This window comes from Dendropsophus ebraccatus, chromosome 8, assembly GCF_027789765.1.
Source record: "Dendropsophus ebraccatus isolate aDenEbr1 chromosome 8, aDenEbr1.pat, whole genome shotgun sequence".
Lineage (NCBI taxonomy): Eukaryota > Metazoa > Chordata > Amphibia > Anura > Hylidae > Dendropsophus > Dendropsophus ebraccatus.
The window spans coordinates 101,940,102-101,960,970 of NC_091461.1; the positions used below are offsets into that span (position 1 = coordinate 101,940,102).

Genomic DNA, 20,869 nt, shown 5'->3' on the forward strand with positions numbered 1-20,869 from the left:
AGTCTCTGCCACTTGCTCCCCATCAGGGGCTGTCTATGTTTTCTATATGTTTTGCACCAGACTAGTGGTGTTGCAACACTACGACTTTACCAATGATCTAACAGATGAAGTCCATCATGGCATGCTAGAAGTTGTAGTTTTGGTCACTGGTTGGAAAACACTGCTCCATAGATAATAACTAATGACATCACTATGCCTCCATAACACCCTTATAATGTGCAGCAATAATCCTCTCTGTATATCACTGCATACATACAGTTTTGCTATATCGGTCTATTTCCTCTAAAGGGAGACATTTCTCAGCCACAACTCTTCACTTGTATCTATGGAAAAATTAATTGATCCAATAGTCGCGGTTGCGCAGACCCTTAGGTAAGATACGTTTTACAAGGCACTGTGTGATGGCCTTCTGCTTGGTGACAACTCACGGGAATAACGGAAATATGATGCGACAAATGCCACCTCCGAGCCCCATAAATTTACAGAATACGAGGAGAAGAGGACAAAAAGTGTCCGGCATTTTCTGAGCCGGTATTCTTATTAATAGAATTAAATCATTATCCTTGCAAGTTACTGTCACAACATCATCCTCGGGTGGGAAACAAACATTTATAGGCAGAGACTTTTATTCCTAGGAGCTTACACTCTGATGGTGACTGATGCCTTCATATATGCCGTTGCTTGGGGCTTGTCGATTTATGGCGCTGAGTTGGGGGGAGGAGTGTTCCCTATAACATAATGAGGACGAGCGCTGCCAGCCGCCACAGATGATGTGTATGTACCTGTCAGATTTATGCTGCCTTTTTTTTCCCTTATCAAAGATGTAAAGCTCGCCGCCTGCAAAAGTATAAAAGGAAAAAATAATTATTGAAATGCATGTGAACGGTGCGGAGAGAACAATTGTGAAAATCCAGGTTATTTATGCCGATAAGATTTTCTAGCTAAAGCAGATTTTTACTTAAAGGCCCGAAGTTCAAACAAGGTAAGGAGAGAAAGCCTGGCGAGCGCGGCGCACTGCGGGGCTGTTTGTTCACATAAGTTTTCTGGATGGCGACAAGTTCAGCTGCTTTTCAGCCATCTTATTCCCGGTAAATCACGTAGAGCGCGTCTCAATGGCTCCTGTGCCCTTTGATTAAACCCTGGAAAGTGATTCGGAGACTAATGAAGGGTGATCGCTGCCTGCGACGCTAATGGAGAATTCAACCCCTCGTGAGACCAAAGACACCGCCAGGGAATGAAGAGCGTCTCCTGGCGGGTGCAGCGTTCACACTTGACAGAGAAAGCGGCCGAGTACCGTACAGAGCTAACAGGCCACTCAGCACAGCCTAGTGGTTATTTTGCAAGTTTACCTTCAAACACCTGCGACTATGAAAGGAATGGACCCAGTCACGGATCTCAACTGGGAATAAGGGATGAGTGCAACTCGAGCCCGTCCGAACCAGAGCGTGTGGCATTTGATTAGCGTTGGATGCAGCCATAAGCTGTATCCACATTTCTAGCATTAGGCCATGTTCAGTCCTTGTAAGAGACCGGCCGTTCCGTCTCGTGCAGTACCTGCCGGATGATCTTTAGTGCCGCAGAGTTCTGATGCGGGTGCATCCCTGCACGCCCACATCAGAACTCCCCACTGCACACTATGGAGCGTGCGGCTGGAGCTGCACGCTCCATTATGTGCACTGACAAGGTTTTCTGCGGCGGCTATTCAATGAGTAGCGGCTGCAGAAAACTGACATGTCAGTTTCTCACAGCTCCGCTAGGGATCCCAGCCGGAGCGTATACTATGTGTATACACTCCGGACGGGATTCCATAGGCAGCAATGTTACGTATATTTTCGTAATAATCACGGCCTTTGTTACCAATAGTTTTACAAAAATATGCGTAGTGTCAACATAGCCCAACTTAGGACTGCATCCAACTTCTATAGCCACCGCTAATCAAATGCCACATGTTCAGGTTTGGATGGGCCAGAACATGCTCGAGTTGTGGTCATCTCTATTCACCATTATAGTATTGCACCATCAAGACAAACACTGTGCACATGTTTTATTAGGGTATATCGACATCATTGAAGGGGTCTTCATCACTAGACTCTTTATGTTTATACAATAGAATGGCAGAGAGAGTCCCTTGTGCTGGAAAATTTGCTTATTATGCATGCTGTTGCAATGGCTGGCAGTAGTGGTCACGTGTCATGTGACAACCCCTTTAAGAGCCAATGGCCTGACATGTTGTACAGGCCTAAGGTCTACCGAATTAGCCTACCCATAGTTCTTAACACTTCTATCAATGTTACAACTAAGCATCAATCCCATAACCTTTAGTTTGGAAATGTTACATGCAACAACATCTCAGGGCACGGAGAGGGTTAATCTCCAGTTATTATTGGTAACCCTGACTGAATTATCTCGGCTCTGGTCGTCCTCCGCGACTCGTGACACGTTCCAATTAAGGCGACTAATTACTCATTGCTATAAGCGCCGAATCAGATACGGACGCGGCTTTAAGTAATTTGCATCCAAGGAGAAGAGACAGGAATGGAGAGTGAGAAAATGACACAGAGATGAGGGGAGAGCACGGGGCCGGCATATGCCATGAGCAGTCGATAACAGGTTGGGTAACAGGACAGGCGCATCCACAGCAAAAATACACAGAGAAAAAAAAAACAGGGCAACATCTTATTGTAGGTAGGAAATAAGCCATTGCCCTATAGTGTGACCTGCAGAAAAGAACACATCTGCCAATGTATCGACCCATAGGAGAAAACAGGTGAGTCCGCATCAAGAAGTCTTATGCTGGGCTGTATAGCTAGAGGTATAACCAGTAGGAAGAGGGAGATTGTGATCCTGCTGTATAGAGCTCTGGTGAGGCCACATCTGGAATATTGTGTCCAGTTCTGGAGACCTTATCTATATATACATAAAGATATTGATAAAATAGAAGGGGTCCAAAGACGGGCTACAAAAATGGTGGAGGGTGTGAGGCATAAACCATATCAGGAAAGACTTAAGGATTCTGTATAGTCTGGAGGAAAGAAGAGAAGGGGGGGACATGATTGAAACCTTTATATATGTTAAAGGAACAAATAAGGTTCAAGAGGGGAGTGTTTTTAGCTCAAGAACAAGAGGACACAGTGAGAGGTTAGTTGGGGGAAAGATCAGAAGCAACATGAGAAAATATTATTTTACTGAAAGAGTAGTAGATACCTGGAACAAACTTCCAGCAGAGGTGGTTGGTAAATCTACAATAACAGAATTAAAATTTTTGGGGATTTTTTATTATTTTTTATTATTGGAATTTTTTTCGCTGTTCTCCTTGAGTTCAGTGATTACTGTGTTTTGTTGGTTGATTTTTCATTGCCCCAGCTAGCCAGAATCCTACCCCACACTGACGAGGGGCAAATACCCCAAAACGGCTGTCTGTGGGTGGAGGCCTGCCTTTGCAAGCCCTTGTCATGATCGCAATACTCGCACCTTGAGTTAGACATTGACAAAAGGGGCCACCCTGTTGTTTCCCTGTCTATGTTCCAATACTCGCAACCGAGTGGGACCTAAGGGGTTATTTATCAGGGTGGTGTGGTGCTCTCCCCATCATGGAGGCACCCCGTTGGCAACAGGCTAGAGATATCTGGCTATCCCGTGTTTTGAGACTCGTAACTGAGTCTCCACGGACTCTTGTTTTGAATAACAAAATTTAAACACGCCTGGGATAAACATATATCTATCCTAAGATAATAAGAAAGAAAATACTAAAAAGGGCACACTAGATGGACCCAGTGGTCGTTTTCTGCCGACAATCTATGTTTCTATGTTTAAGAAGTTTATCATTTGCCTGGTGAATATCACTATACTTAATGTCACTTTACCCCATGTAGCCATATAACACTAAAAATCAACGGTAAACCTCATAGCACAGGGAATAACGTTTCTCATTGAAGAGACCCAGTTGGTATATGGAAACATCCACAAGCAATGCTTCATGGGGAATGTTATATGCAAATGAGCTCTTCTTTAGATTTAGAGGTTAGTTAAATCAGTCTCCTCCAAAAGGAAGAATCTTCCATGTGTGGATGTTGTGTCGGGGTTCTTGTACCATCAGTACAGAGCAAGGGATGCTGGGAAATGTGCAATCTTTCACATTTAGTTACCTTATAACACGTGAAAAGGTCGCGCACACCATACACTAAAATTGTTTGACCTTGCTCTACAGCAGTGGTCCTCAAGCCCTTACTTTACAACTGCTGCAAAACTACACCTTCCTATGTAAGGGGAATGCTGGGAGTTGTAGCTTTGCAACAGCTATAGAGCATGTGGCCATCAGGGAATGCTGGGAGTTTAGGTTTACAAAGCTGGACGTTGAATCCACAGGTTGGTGATCACAGGTCTATAGTTTATGTTCACCTTCATATGCTTTGGTGCACAGAGCCTAATACAGAACTACTGGCAGCTGTCTATATATTACCAGGTAAAGCATCAATCTGAGTGCGATCACTGATGCATTATAATTCACATACAAGTTCTCAGCGTTCCATGTCCCATCCATCATGTCTCCCAGGTAAATGGGCCTAGCACTGCGTGGCCAGTGAAGTGTCCCAGGATGACAGAGGTTGCACCCTGAGAGTTTGTTGCTTGTTTAAGGTAAATTATTAACACATACGGAGAACGGATCGCTGCACAAACACCTGGCGGTATCTCCAATGCTTACGTCAGACTGCTGGGAGAAGTGACCTTTGAGAGGTCCAGCAGCCGTCTGCGGGGATTAGCTCACGTCTAGTTGAAGAAGATATGGAGAAACTGGACCAGATCTGCAGGGCACAGATCACCGTCTATGACAGTCTCACAAATCTGAAATGACAGTGAGATGCAGGTGTGCAAGGACTGGGGAGCATTCCCTGACACTCTATAGCAGTTTGGTTGTCCAGGCATGATGGTAATTGAAGTTTTGCAACAGCTGGAGGGCCGAAGTTTGTGCACCACTATTCTATAGGGTATATATGTTATAAGGTTTTTCAGGACCATAGAAAAGCTAGGTAACCATCTTGATAAGTGGGGATTGCGGTATTTATGACCAGTGACCTATACGGGTCTATAGCAATCTCTAAATTGGGCGCACTTATCGTTATAGACCCTGCTGGGACCTGGGGAGGCCTGCCCTGCTACCATCCCATCTGTTCCTGCACAAGGCCCCAGGGTGCGATCTGTAATAACTGCTTTTATTGCATCTCTTTTGTGGCCCCAGGGTCTGAGCCCATAAACCGGTGACATAAAGGTGCAGAGGTCTGGGACACATCAGAGCAGGGCAGGAGAATCATTGCGAGACAAACGGCTGCTCCATACAGCAAATATACAGGACTGGGCAAAAGTTTTAGGCAGGTAGGGAATAAATGCTGTGCTGAAAATTATTTTAATCAAATTTTTTTTTGTCTTTTGCAGAATCGCAGCAGGCTGTGTGTTTAGGCGTGTTTTTTTTTTTTTTTTAGAAATGATGGTGTTTTCCCGCTATAGCAGAAGAAAAAAAAGGTTATATCTATATGCATATTGGGGTTGCACAGGCACATAGTCATGGATTTTGTAGGATTAACTAGGTGATGCTGTATACCAATGTTTCCCAACCCCATCATGCTCTACACCAATGTTCCCCAACTTGCTGTGTTCCTTGACTGTCAGAGTATGCTGGGAGTTGTAGTTTTTCAGCAGCTGGAGACTACTGCTCTACATCTTCTGCAGACAGCCCCCATCTCTCTCTCTCTTTTGCTCCATAGTAACATCACACAACGCTCATATGGAAACTTTTGTGGTACTTGATGTGTTTGATAAAGTTGTGACTGTGGGAGGACATGATTACCCGTGATTACCCTTGAAAGGGACGTGAAAAGCCACATCAGTCGCCCTAGCCGTTGTGTGACAGCTGGTGAGCACCTTATGCCTATGGGTCTTATAAGAAAGCCCCAGACGACTGATTCATACCAGACAACCACAGTCTCATGGACAGGACGGTCAGATAGCGAGTCTAGCCACAGGCCTGTCTCAGGGCACAGAAGGGTCAGGACTTGTCAGGACTGGGCCCGGCTCCCCTGCCACCTTATCCGTATTATTATAACAATAACTATAGGGCGAGGATCTCTGTATTATAAGGTGTTTCCTTTCCACCCACAATGTATTCTCTGGATGTGTGCACAATGGCTGGCAGCGTCTTGCTCTCTGTATTATATATGAAGGTGCATTACATGTACAGTCAGGCAGCGCTGAGCTCTCCTCGGGCGCAGGGATTATAGGAACAATGTGATAAGGGTTAGGGGCTCAGAGAGGGGAGAGGTCAGGGCCCTGACAGGAGGCATCAGATACACAGAGCAGGCTGGGGCCCATTCACTGACAGCCATCTCTCAGCAGGATTATGTCAGGCCATTTAGGAGTTTCCATCACAGAAGACGTTAGAAGCCAGTAAGACCTCACGTGATCCCTGATCAAACTTCTCAGGCAGGTGGGACAGGATCCAAAATGGGAGGGAAGGATAGCAGATAGCAGACACCGGCCTCTAGTCTCCACAGCTACACTATAGACATCAACTAATCAAAAGCCTGTCCTGTACCCCAGGAGTAAGTGTGTCCTCATCCTGTACCCCAGGAGTAAGCGTGTCCTCATCCTGTACCCCAGGAGTAAGCGTGTCCTCATCCTGTACCCCAGGAGTAAGCGTGTCCTCATCCTGTACCCCAGGAGTAAGCGTGTCCTCATCCTGTACCCCAGGAGTAAGCGTGTCCTCATCCTGTACCCCAGGAGTAAGCGTGTCCTCATCCTGTACCCCAGGAGTAAGCGTGTCCTCATGCTGTACCCCAGGAGTAAGCGTGTCCTCATCCTGTACCCCAGGAGTAAGCGTGTCCTCATCCTGTACCCCAGGAGTAAGCGTGTCCTCATCCTGTACCCCAGGAGTAAGCGTGTCATTATCCTGTACCCCAGGAGTAAGCGTGTCCTCATCCTGTACCTCAAGTGTCAGTGTCTCATCATCCTGTATCCCAAGTGTCAGGGTGTCATTGTCCTGTACCCCAAGTGTCAGCGTGTCATCATCCTGTACCTCAAGTATCAGTGTGTCATTATCCTGTACCCCAAGTGCCAGTATGTCCTTATCCTGTACCCCAAGTGTCAGCATGTCATTATCTGGTACCCCATTAATAACATTTTGGAGCTTTGTGAATACCATTCAATATGGTTTTCAAAAAAAAAACAAAAAACTAAACATTTGCACAAATTAAAGAAATGAAAATGTTATAATAAGATAACGTCTCTGACATCAGAATGTGGAGTGTTAGTGACTCGTGAATGTCGGGAGGCGAGAGGTGAATGCAGGTTCTATTGTATAAGTTCAGGGTTTTTAGAGGAGGCACATACCTGCAGTGACCCTGTAGGTCAGAGCCATGCGGGGGCCATAGGTACAATAAGTGTGTGCACCTCACATACATGCAGCCGGCCTGGAGTCACATGACCTGAGCCAGGGTGTCACCTGCAGAGAGGTCTGGGTTTAGGGTGGCGCCTGGCTCCCTCCTGCACCCAGTCTCAGCAGTTGTGGTCTCTCTTTGATCATGTCAGGACAAGACTGCTATTCCCTTTGTGCAGGTGGGGGAGGGGTTGACATGAGAACAAATGCCTTCATTGTATCTGCCATACTTGTCCTGCCACACAAAGCCCTGTAGGAGGGTGGGTGCTGGGGGCGCCTTGTCGCCAGGAATGCATTGAGACTCACACAAACTCTCCAGCTCCTGTTTGCTCAGTATGTGCGGCCCTGCTGAGGCCCGTGCACATATTGTACGTTTTTACTGTCATGGAGTCTCCAGTAAAGTGCCCCCTGTGCAAACAAGGCTGTAACACTGCTGGAACGTCTGGTCGTCTGAGAGAAATGGGTCCTAGTGGTGGAATGCGTTGCGGTTTCCCCAGTGACTATCCCAGTGCTGCCGAGTTATTTCACTAATCCCCCCAGTAAGAGCCCAAGACTCTCAGCCAAAGGCTTTTCCATAAAGTGTCTGATAGGGACAGACCCTGCTCCACAATCCAGGCCAGTGTCGCACACATAGACTGAGGCCGAGACGTAACATTTAGGGCTATGTTCACACACAATATTTTGGCCAACCAAAACCAGGAGTGGGTTAATAGAGCAAAATTATAATGGAAACCATGCACACCTTTCTATTATAGTTTTTCTTATCTGTTCCACTCTGTTTTGGCTACAAATACTGCCCAAAATACTGACAGAAACACTGTCCAAAATAATAATACTTGCCTAATAGGCAAGAACTGGGACCATTGTATGGGTGAAAAAACTGTGCACCCTCACAGCCCGCGTAACTGGAGAGCAATAAGCGCTTTTACAGTTTGAGTGGGACGAATCAACGTTACATCAAATCAAAGGGAATAATCAGCTCTTAGGCCCAGGTGGAAACTGGCCAAGTTACGAGGCTCGGGGGCCGCTTACATCAAGCCTTTCAAGCTATTTTGTAAATCTGTGAAATGTACTGATGAAAAAGGCCGGGCCCACTTTGTGATGTGCGCCTTCAAGTTATGGACACATTGGGAAATGGCTGCTACCAGAGAACAATGGGGAATATTTATCCAAGCCTGAAAGAGCTAAAAACAGGGAGCAATACAATCTATGTATTGACACCACATTATACAATGCTCTAATAATGGTTTTATGGTGACGTCTACTCCATGTCGGTGAATGTTAAGGGCCGTATTACAAGGGACGATTAGCGTTCGAAAAATCGTTAGATAGTTTGGATTTAAATGATAATTGTTTCATGTAATAGCAGATAACGATTAAACAACCAACGAGAAATCGTTGGTCGTTTAATAGAATTCTGACCTATTTTTATCGTTTAATCGTTTGCAAATTGTTCGGTGTAATAAGAAGTCATAGCTGAAACGTACACAATAGCAATGACAAAACGACCGCAAGAACGATCATAAGTAAGGCTTATCATTCCGTGTAATTGGGCGAACGATTTCGGGATCGTTTGCCATAGCGGTCGTTTAAGATCATTTATCGTTAATTGTTAGTCGTCAAAAAAATAGCTTGGTGTAATAGTACCCTAAACCTAAGCTCACAATCAATTCATGAAGCAGGCAGATCAGGATGAACAGACCTATACAGGATAAACAGACTTATGGAAGGAGAAAAAGTGACCATGATGGTAAAATGTATATATAATATAAATGATGTGCAATGTCTTGGGGCTGCTGGGATCTCCTGACGACAAGTCCTGGATAGGACACATTGTAGAGCGGGGTTACTTGGATCTCCTCCATCCCAAGGAATCTTAGGTAATTTTCTATACTGACCATCCAGTGTTTGCTGCTATTCACCTTCTAATTCTTACAGCAAAGTGTCAGAACTAAACAAATATCTCCAAGATTTGTCAGCCGGGCGGCAGGAAGCGGCATCTTCTTCGGCATTTACATGTGAACCGCGAGCTGCTGACTCAGATCTGTGGACGAGCTGCCGGCCATGGCTGGCCCCGATCCTTCCTGGATTGCTCACTATGGAGATACTGCTGCTTTTCATACACTGCTTATGTAGCAGATAATCATGTTCCATTAGCAATAGCCAAAACGGCCGCACACGTTAGATAGAAGTAGAACAGTGCATTTTCCTCTATATTAACCATTAGTCACTCACATGCAACGATCCCGGGTGAAGCCATTTTTGTCTGGCAATTGGGTAAAAGTTTCAAGCACAGAAGATAGTGACGTCATCGGTCAAGACGTTCAATTGCTTTGGTAGAAATTACCCGTTTTCACCAACTTTAACCTAACAGAAAAAAGCTATGAAATACCCGAAGTCATTCTGAGGATAGCTTTAGCCTTGGATTTTTTTGCCAATATTTACTCTTTTCTCAATATTTATTGCGGTTTGGAAATGCCTTAGGAGTTAATCCATACATTTAAACCCATCTTTGGCAAAGAATCATTTTAGTTCCAGAGACAAGGTTTACACAGTGCACTTTTCTGCACTTTTCAATGTTCTAGTTGTGCCCTGAAATACAGCCGAAACGCATGTGTTTTTACTGCAAATTGTTGTGGTTTTGTAAAGTTTTTATGGCTGTGAGTTTTTAAGTTGCTCTTATATAGAGCAGTAAGAACATGTGGCTGCCATGCGCAGTAGGCACCGTACCATTCTCTTACTGCCATGTGTAACAGCGGCCTAACAGGATATATGGGCCCCAAAATGCACCATGTGCACCAAGCCTGACATCACATGTGGGGCTAAAACTCTTAGAACAACAACTTAGTCCAACTACAAGTTGCCAGAAAAACCCTGATTATCCGAACGACTTCCAATGATTTCCAAGAATACACGGATCCTGAAGCGTAACTTTATTAGGATCCAGCCTTAGCAGATTCCTGGTGACACCAATAGAGCCAGGGGGTAGTGGGGGTCTGAGCGTCTAGTGTGTGTCCTCATGTTTCCACCACCCCCTCTGTGATTTGAGAGAAGCCGGGATCTCACTTTCCCGATGGTGGCTCAGATATTTAATGCTCTGACAAGTGCACTAGCCGGGCAGAGAACTGCGGCCACTATAGGAGGGTAGTACATGGGTCAGGATGTTACATCGGTATTATAAGCTAAAACCAAATGTGGGTCCAAAACACAGAAGATATGTCTCTCTCTCACTGCAGGTTCCACTTCTAGTCTGACCAGAAAACATCCTACTCCCACAGGGAGTGGCTCACGCTGACACCCATACCAGGGTCACAGTGGGCATCTCACACTGACACCTACCCCAGGGTCACAGTGGGCATCTCACACTGACACCTACCCCAGGGTCACAGGGGGCGACTCACACTGACACCTACCCCCAGGTCACAGGGGGCGGCTCACACAGACACCTACCCCAGGGTCACAGGGGGAGGCTCACACTGACACCTACCCCGGGGTCACAGTGGGCGGCTCACACTGACACCTACCCCGGGTCACAGTGGGCAACTCACAATGACACCTACCCCGGGGGCACAGTGGGCGGCTCACACTGACACGTACCTCGAGGGTCAAAGGAGATGACTTACACTGACACCTACCCCGGGGTCACAGGAGGTGACTCACACTGACACATAACCCCAGGGTCACAGTGGGCATCTCACACTGAGACCTGTCCCGGGGCCTGCAGTAGGACAGACTGGTACAGATACAGAAACACAATCCACCTGGTCTGTTGTGTCGTGAGGATGAGATCTCACTGAAGTGACTCCAGGAAGTAGGGATAGTAATCTGCACAGGAACCACAGCCTGACGGCCCTAATCATATAATAACTACCCGAGCCCTGAGGGGCTCACATATAATATCCTGTGCCCCACAGAACTGGATGCATCTGGCTGAACAGTGCTCTACGCTCTGCGCCTCATATAAGAAACCGATGTAGCAGAGCATAAATTGTCATCTACAGTCCTATGTAAAATACACTTCAGGTAACACAATGATAACTGAGTACAGATAATGTAGTAGATGTTACATAACTCATTCTCCTATATACAGTATAAGAAGCACACGGCAATAACTGTGCAGAGTCATCAGATACCAGTGATAGGCTATCCGCAGAGCTTGCAATCTTGTCACCTTGTATGCAGCCATGTCACCTTGTATCTGGCTTGTTCTGAGTAGTGGACTGGTCTGACCGGTTGTACCGTTCCGCCATGCATCACATGTATTTACCTAAAAACACAAACTAACGTCCACAATATGTTGGCGGTGATCTATGACCTGGATATTAGCCCCTTGTACAGTGAAGCCTTCCTCTCTTAAAGGGGTTTAAAGTTTTAGACCAGGCATGGGGAACTTTCGGCCCTCCAGCTGTTGCAAAACTACAATGTCCAGGCATAATGGGAATTGTAATTTTGCAACAGCTGGAGGGCCGAAGGTTTCCCATGCCTGCTTTAGACGATGTCCCACTGTACTCTATGGGAAAACCCGGCTGCTGGTATGCAATTTCCCTGCAGCGCCTACAGTGGAGTAATAAAGTATTTCACCAGCCCCATGATAAGCAGTGACTTGTAATTTATGTATATCCTAGGTCCCTTCAGAGTGCAGGTCTTCAGCCTGAAGCAAAACTAGAACTCTCACCATTGGCTGTCCATGCATGCTGGGAGTTGTAGTTTTGCACAGTTGGGAACCTCTAAGCTGTACACTCCTTCTAATAGGACACATATGAGGCTACGTCGTGTGTCATATTTACATGAGGCTTTAGCATTGGGCAGGGACCAGCTGCAGCACCTCGTGACTTTATTTACAAGCTGCCGCTAACTGCTCGCGTCTCTTCTGCCAGGCACAGGGATGTGATCGCAGGTGGGGGCACATTAGGAACAGGTGGTGGGGGCACAGACAGCTGCAACTCCAGCCTCCTCTGTTAATACGACTACTGGTTTGTTCATTTCTGCAACGTCCCAACGTGTCACTGCAGAGGAGGAAGCGTCTACGGCCGCGACACAAGACACACAACAACAAGCAAACACCGGGCAATTAGTAGACGCCGAGGATTACAATGTATGAGGGGCTCTCCTGCTTCCACCCGATAGATGGGACCCGGCCGATAGATCGAGAGATCTGGCTCCCAAGGGAATCATTAGGGAACAATCCAAACTGTTCTGCAGGAATTACCGTGACTGGAGCGCATGTCCCCCCCACCGAGAATGTCTGAGAACAAGCTGCTCCCCCCCGGAGGGGGATAACACTTTACTGAGGATTCTCACAGAAACAAAACAAGAGCATACAGAAAGAGGAGCCCTCCCCATAACAGCTGGGATATCGCTGGCTGTCTGTCCATCGTCTCTCTCTATCTCCTATCTATCTATCTATCTATCTATCTATCTCTAAGGGCCCTATTTCACAGGACGATTATCATTCAGATAATCGTTAACAATAAACAATCTCAAACAACCGATATTGCGAACGATCTGAAATCATTGACCCAATTACAAGGAACGATGATTGTTACTTGTGATCTTTCTTGCGGTCGTCTTGTAGTCGCTACTGCGAACGACCGAACGCCGTCTTATTCCATGCGAACGATTTGCAAATGAGCAACAATAAAAATAGGTTCAGGTCTCATTTCTTGTTCATCGTTTAATCGTTAACTGCTATTCAATGGAACAATTATCGCTTTGTACCCAACGATTTAATGTTTATCTGAGCGATAATCGGCCCATGGAATAGGGCCCTAACTCATATCTATCCATCCATTACCTATCTCATATCTACCTACTTACTATCTATCTATCTACTGTTTATACATTTATCTCATATCTATCTATCCAGTTTATATTTATCTATCATGTTCTGCAAAAAATTCTCTCTATATCACATCGGTCAGGTGATATTGTTGGGTTTGGGCAGGTGGAGCCCCCATTGATATTTATAAAGCCATCAATTCAGTGAAATTAGTGGCGGCTCAGGGAACCTACAAATGCTGGCCCTCCCAGCTTCCCTGTCTTCCATTGAGAGACCACAGTTGTGCAGCCGCCTCACCGGGCACAGGACCCTCCTCTCTGACTCCTTTGATTGACAGGTATTATTCTACAGCCTCTGGACCAGTCATTTGCAAACTTTCTACAACAAAGGGGGAGGGGGCTTAGAATGTCATCCCCTTCTGGCGACCCCACAATTACTCCACCCCCAGTGTAGACGTTACAGCTCCTTCTCTTCCTGTCTTCAGGAGCCCCAGAACTCTATGGAGCCCCGCTGAGAATTTCTGCCCTAGGCAGGAGGCAATCCTGACTTCTTACATGATTATTTCTGGACTTTAAAGACTCTCTGTGCTTCAGGGACTAAAATGTTTAATTTTGTTTTAAAGAGAATTCTTGCAACATTTCTAACGTGAAACTATGACCATGATCCTGTTATATGTGATCATGTATAAGTAATGTCTCACGTTACACAAGGTAATATCACTAAACAACATATCCTGCACAGTCACCATAACTGGGGGCCCCACTGCCACCTGCGAGAGGCGCTGACAGCCCAGCCAAGTGAAGCCTCCAGCCCTGCATGTCCTTGGTCTTTACCCACGCCTGATAACAGAGAGGATGGGGGTAGTGCAATGTACTCACACTTCCAATATGGAAAGATCCCAACCATGAGGGGAACATTAACCCCTTCTCCTACTCCGCTGCCCCGCACTGTGTCGCCTGCCCTCCTCATTACCACTGTAGAAATAACAGAGACTCCCTTGGCTGAGCCTGGGAAATAGACTAATATTGTGTTCCTGGCCCCGTTCCCGGCCATAAACACAAACTGCAGCAATACAAGGGTGCACAATGAGCTTGGCACATGCAGCTTCTCAGGTTCTCACTGAATCAAAGGGCAGCAAGGAATTCCAGTAAGTGAGTTTCTATCCCTCCCCCCTCACTGATGAGAAGAGTAGAGAGCACCCCCAAACCCACCATGTCTCAGCAACACGAGCCCCTTCCCAGTGTCCAATACATATGGGATTACCTAGATTAGGGCAACTTTCCCACAGTTCAATCTTTTCAACAAGATATTCTAAAGTCCTCTCAGAGAAAGACAAGGTGTCCTTTATCCCCAATGCAAGGTGTACTATATCCCCGATACAGGGTATCCTATATACTCCTGGTGAGTGCTTTAGATCTCCCTGTGTGAAGTGCTCTATATCCTCGAATGCAGGGTGTCCTATATCCCCCCAGTGTGTCTTTATATGCCCCAATGTGATTTCCCCATATCCCCCAAAACAGGGTGTCCTATATACTCCTGGTGAGTGCTTTATTTCTCCCTGTGTGAAGTGCTCTAATCCCTCAAAACAGGGTGTCCTATATCCCCCAAAGCCCTAGATCTTCCAGTGTAATTGCCCTATATCCCCTAGTTAAAGTTCCCTATATCCCTCCCCAGTATATGTGCCCTATATCCCCCAATGCAGTATATCTTCCAATGTAAGTGCCCTATATCCCCCAGTGTAAGTGCTCCATATTCCCCATTGTCTTATATCCCCCACTGTGAGTGCCTTATATCCCCCGGGGTGTGATGTCCCATATTTCTCAGTAAGGACCTCTTTAATACAATTGAATTGAGGGAACTCTTTAGATTCTTTCATAGATCTGTTACTATAACGCGAGAACAAGCTCCTGATACACAGAGGCACCTCAGGCAGGTTTACAATGAAGGGGCCTTAACCGCTAATATCAGTTCTCTTTATTGAAAAGAAACTTCTCATCATCCAGATCCATGTTACTAGCGACAAGATTTTACTAGGACAATTTCCAACCAGGCACCTCCACTGTGCTCCACCAACAGGCACTGCTGCCTTCACCATATCTGTGTAGATACAAAAGTACCTAACTCCCATCCAGACAGAGGCCATATCCTGAATACAGGTGCATTGCAATAACTCGGGGTTACAGGAGCAATGGAAGAACATGTTACATACTAGTTATAACTACAGACCAACCTGATGGATGAAGGCAGCGTTCAGGGACTCAAGGCACATGGGGTTTACATATGAATATCCACTTCCAATTCCCGTCCAAGCAAAGAGAGAGAGAGACGTTTCCAAGCGTCGGAGGACGGGGATCCAGCACCTGCTCCGGGGGGAGAATCCCTTCCCTCTGCCTTTGTTTTATTCCAAACACGGGAAAGAATAAAGCCCGACAAAGGGTCTTGCTATATTGATCATCGATGTCTCCGAGGAAAGAGGAAAAAAAAGGTGATCGGAGGAGAAGGTTTTTCCTTTAGTTATATCCCAAGCGTGATTTTTAATCCACGAGCCGGTGCGGAGGACTTGACATCTCCAAGCCTTCGCCCCAGTTGTGTGTCCCTGGGGCCGGAGCGGACGGGGTGCAGGGCAGGATTTACCTGTAACAACTCCCAGGCTATTGCTTTATCCAACAAGGCTTTGCTGCTGCAACAACAAGAAGCCGGGCTGGCTCTGCTGAGAGTGAGCACCTCACCCGCCCTACGAGCAGGGGCCGGCTTCGCTCACATCCACGCCTTTCTCATTCACCAAGGCTTTTGTTTGACTTTGGAAAAAAAAAAAACCTGTTAACTATTTCACCCCAGTGAGTGAGACTTATGCCACACACAAGACAAGATCCTGGAGCAGGAATCAATGGAGACGAGGAATAAAAGAAAGAAAAAAGGGAAAATCCCTGCAAGTGGAGTCAAAATTCTAAAGTCTAAAATTTCAGAATTTTTTTTTTAATCAAAACATTATTCACACAAGAATTGCTACCAATCTTTATATTGTTGCGTTAGGATTGTTTTACTATTTTATTGTATTGGCTTATTCTGTGTCGTCTTATGTTGTTTAGTAGCAGCTGTGGCGTTTACTGTGACAATTATATCTTCTTATGGTCACATCGACAACGTTTTTTTATTGGAGAAGCTTTTAGTTTAGCATAGTTTTGGTGATATGCATATACAACATGTTACAAAGTTGCATTTTTTAAAAATGTGTCTACTAAGTAACTCCACCCACAACCACGCCCACTTGGCCAACAGGACACAAACAGTATTTCTGTTCCTCAAGCAAACACTATATAAATTGCATGCACACAGAATAGGGAAATATTTCCAACAAATAATCAGTGCAGAGCCTGCTAAACATTCACCCCTGTTATATATAAGAAAGATGTCGCTATTATTGTCACTTCGTGTTCACATTCATCACGTGCAGTCAGATTTTTGCAGCGCTTGTCACATTTCATCTGGATACTTGGAATATCTTTCCATCAGATAGAAGAATTACCCGACACATTACTCAGGCGTCGTCATATGACAAGGACGTTTCTCACCTCCACTACAGATGAGGGAATATGTGACCCAGATCCTAAACTCTGTAATTATGGTGTTACCGACATAATATGACACTGGTTGTATGCCAAGGAATCACTGGGTATTATGAGGGTGGAATCATAGGGGTGTGCCACTTGTGCAGCCCCACAGTATGCTACAGCCTCCCCGCAGGAAGGGGGCGCCACTTGGCTGGCACTGCTAATAACATCTGAAAGCTCCTGCTCTTGTGCACACATGGGAGAGACAGTTTCACCCAGAGGACCCCCTGCAACCCGGGTACCTGGGCAGCAAAGGAGGAGGAAAAGTACAATTTGTGCTTGTGTATGCGGGGATCCGCATGTATAGGTTTTTACTACTAATTTTTAAGCATCAAAAATGTAAATTAAGTCTTTCTCCTATCTATCTATCTATCTATCTATCTATCTATTATCTATCTATCTATCTATCTGTCTGTCGTAGGCAATAAGACAGATATTTGGTTGTGGGAGGGGGGACAGTGACAGCACATGGCAGGTCTCTGGCAGCAGTTATGGCTGGCGGTGGCAGGTGACAGGTTAAGGCACATCTCAGTGATGTTATCTGGATAGTCCGGGGTGTAATTTTCCTCTATAAATAATCAGCTATTCCCGGACTGATGTTATTATTAGACATATATCAGTATGATTCATATGTTACATTATATCCAACCATCACCTCACACTTCATTATGTCACCTTATTAGCACATGCCTTGTGTATCACATACAGTGTTTAGCACTTTCTTAGGTGTTTGTAATACCTGGCCATGATAGCTGAGGGCCCCTAGCTATACATTGGGGCCCTCATGTCAGAGGATTCAGCTCTGCAGGTGACACTGTACCTCAGCACACAGGATAAAGGTGTCAGGCCTCCATAATAAAGCTCTCATCTGATCAGGACTATATATGTGTAGTGACTGCATTCTCCAGGTCCATTCAGAGATTAGCAGCGATGGCGAACAAAGGAGCAGAGATAAACCCCCTGCCGCTCCCCCACTAAATGGAAGCTTTCTCTCTGGAGGAGATTGATTGCCTGACAGCAGAGACAAAGAGAAGATCATGTCTATTCAGGGCTCTGCAGGGTTAAAAATGTGACACTTGCAAACAAGAGCAGCAGAGCAAGTCCTGGGGGAAGAGAGGGTGCAGGATGAATGAGCCCAGAGCAAACGGGATGGAAGAGGGGTCTGCAGGATGGTGGTGACCGAGCCCAAGGCAAATGGAATGGAAGAGGGGTCTGCAGGATGGTGGTGACCGAGCCCAAGGCAAATGGAATGGAAGAGGGGTCTGCAGGATGGTGGTGGCTGGTCCCAGGGCTAATGGGATGGAAGAGGGGTCTGCAGGATGGTGTTGACTGAGCCCAGGGCAAATGAGAAGGAAGAGGGGTCTGCAGGATGGTGGTGACTGAGCCCAGGGCAAATGAGAAGGAAGAGGGGTCTGCAGGATGGTGGTGACTGAGCCCAGGGCAAATGAGAAGGAAGAGAGGTCTGCAGGATGGTGGTGACTGACCTTGGGGCAAATGAGAAGGAAGAGGGGTCTGCAGGATGGTGGTGACTGAGCCCAGGGCAAATGAGAAGGTAGAGAGGTCTGTAGGGTGGTGGTAACTGAACCCCGGGCAAATAAGAAGGTAGAGAGGTCTGCAGGGTGGTGGTAACTGAACCCCGGGCAAATAAGAAGGTAGAGGGGTCTGCAGGGTGGTGGTAACTGAACCCCGGGAAAATGGTAGGAAGAGTAGGGTAGTGCAGGGTAGTGGTTACTGAACCCAGCCCAAATGGGAAGGAAGAGGGGTCTGCAAGATGGTGGTGACCGAGGCCGGGCAAATGGGATGGAAAAAAGGTCTGCAGGTTGGTGGTGACTTAGTCCGGGGCAAATGGGAAGGAAGAGGGGTTTGCAGGATAATGGGGACCGAGCCCGGGGCAAATGGCAAGGAAGATGGTTGTGAGCAAGCCCGGGGCAAATGGGATGTAAGAAGGGTCTTTGGGATAGTGGTGACCGAACCCAGGGCAAATTGAATAGAATAGGGGTCTGCAGGATAATGGTGACCAAGCCCGGGGCAGATGGGATGGAAGATTGGTCCGCAGTATGGTGGCGACCAAGGCCTGGGATGGAAGAAGGGTGGTGACCAATGTGTGCATGGAGAATGCATGGTCACTGGGGAAGGATGATGGGTGACTATGGCATACTGGGGTCATTGGAGGATCCTGGATGGACAGTAGGTGGATACGGGTTGGCTTTAGTGAGGATATCTCAAGGTTACAATCATCCACTGTGCTGTACATAAGATGGCATAATGCACATTGAAAGATTCTGGAGCAAAATCAGGAAAATCTGCAGGAAAATCCAAAAGACCAGGAAAAATCTATAATGGTCAGAACTTGTGGCCATAATACAGTCATAATAATGTGTCTGTATTACGCTAGTGTAAATACGCACCAAAGGTGACTATGAGGGCTTAATGCACGATCCATCTACCTATATGAAATCAAAGAAAAAGGAAAACTCCCCGGGCTGGGAACTTCCCCTGATGAGAAACCAGTTGGTCCTGGACTCTTCCTAATCCTGTGAGTCAGACCTGTTGGGGCAGGAAGTTAGGAGGCTTAAGACTTTTTATTACAAAGGTCACAATTTATTGCTGATGGTGTAAGTGGCTGTAATACCCCCAAAGAACCAGCCCAGGGATGCCACACAGTAAAGATGGTAAAATAGAAAAATATTCTCTTCTCTAGTGGATGCTACTATTAATACTATTATGCAATTTTTTTTAACTACAACTCTACCTCTACCTCTATTCTGATACATCAGTGTTTCTACATCTGCAATTTTCTGGCTGTTGCAAAACTACGACTCCCATCATGCATGTACAATCTTTAGGCTATGTTCCCACACAGTATTTGTCCTTAGTATTTTGCAACCAAACCCAGGAGTGGATTGGAAACAAGGAAAAGCTATGTTCACACACTGTTAAAATTGATTAGATGGCCGCCATTTAATGGCAAATAACGGCAATTATTTGCCATGAAATGGCGGTCATCCACTTAATTTCAACAGTGTGTGAACATAGCCTGTGTTTCCAATCCACTCCTGGTTTTGGTTGACAAATACTGACCAAAATACTGAGCAAAAATACTGTATGGGAACATAGCCCAAAGGTACTTGCACATATACCAGATTGCAGTGGATTTCCCAATTCTGTCACTTTCTATGGGTTTACATACTCGCAGTGGATTTTTCATTTTATTGCGAATATGTAAAGCCCCTTCCCACATAAACCAGAGCTTCCCGACTAATACATTACTTGGCTGTGCTCCTGCTTGCTTCTCAGCCTCCTGGCTCCCTGGTATCCCGCTCAGCCAATCAATGGCTGTGGCGGGACAGCACAACTGGGTTAAAGGAGAAGTCCGGCTTTTCTAAAAGCCAGCAGAAGCGGGGGGAAATTGATTTCAAGTAAAAACTTACCACTCCCCGTGCCCGCGGTGAGTGGCTGGAGTGGTTTGCGGAAGTCATTCCTCCCCCAAGTTGTGATGACAACACAACTGAAGGGAAAAAAGGCCTTTCCCGGCTGATGGACTGGCTGCTCAGCCAATCAGTGACTGGAGCGGTGCCAGTCCATCAGCCGGGTCATGATGTGGAGATCCTGGAGTCTGGCGGGGCACGGGGTGAGGTAAGTTGTTACTTGGAATCAATGTCCCCCCTCCCCCTGCAGGCTGCCAGCTTTTGGAAAATGCCGGACTTTTCCTTTAACCCAGTTGCGCTGTCCCACCACAGCCATTGATTGGCTGAGCGGGATACCAGGGAGCCGGGAGTCTGAGAAGCTTTCTATACTTGCAGTGGAAAAATCCACTTCGCGTATGTAAACCCATAGAAAATGACAGTATCAGGAACCGCATCAGATTTCATTTCAGAACTGGCAGCGTAAAATCCACTGCGGTCTGGTGCATGTGAAGGTACCCTAAAACTATATAATGCAGAATTCTCCAGCAACTCCCATCATGCCCTGACAACTTCCCTTCCTCTCTCTTCTAACAGATCCGATCCACACCTGCATGTCGCCAGCTGTTGCCAAACTACAACTTCCAGC

General features: G+C 46.3%; 1 protein-coding gene across 7 annotated transcripts in view; it reads right to left on the reverse strand.

Moving 5' to 3' along the window:
• The window catches only part of PTPRF (protein tyrosine phosphatase receptor type F), a 657,420-nt gene that overhangs the window by 171,908 nt on the left and 464,643 nt on the right, over positions 1–20,869 (reverse strand). For 4 of the 7 annotated variants that reach the window (XM_069981283.1, XM_069981280.1, XM_069981282.1 and 1 more), the window contains exon 1: positions 15,436–15,909. The exons of 2 other annotated variants lie outside the window; for them this stretch is intronic. The gene's annotated coding sequence lies outside the window, so the exon portion shown is untranslated. Of the gene's footprint in view, positions 1–14,083; positions 14,155–15,435; positions 15,910–20,869 lie in introns of those variants that run through there. One more of the 7 variants, XM_069981279.1, reaches the window with a different exon arrangement.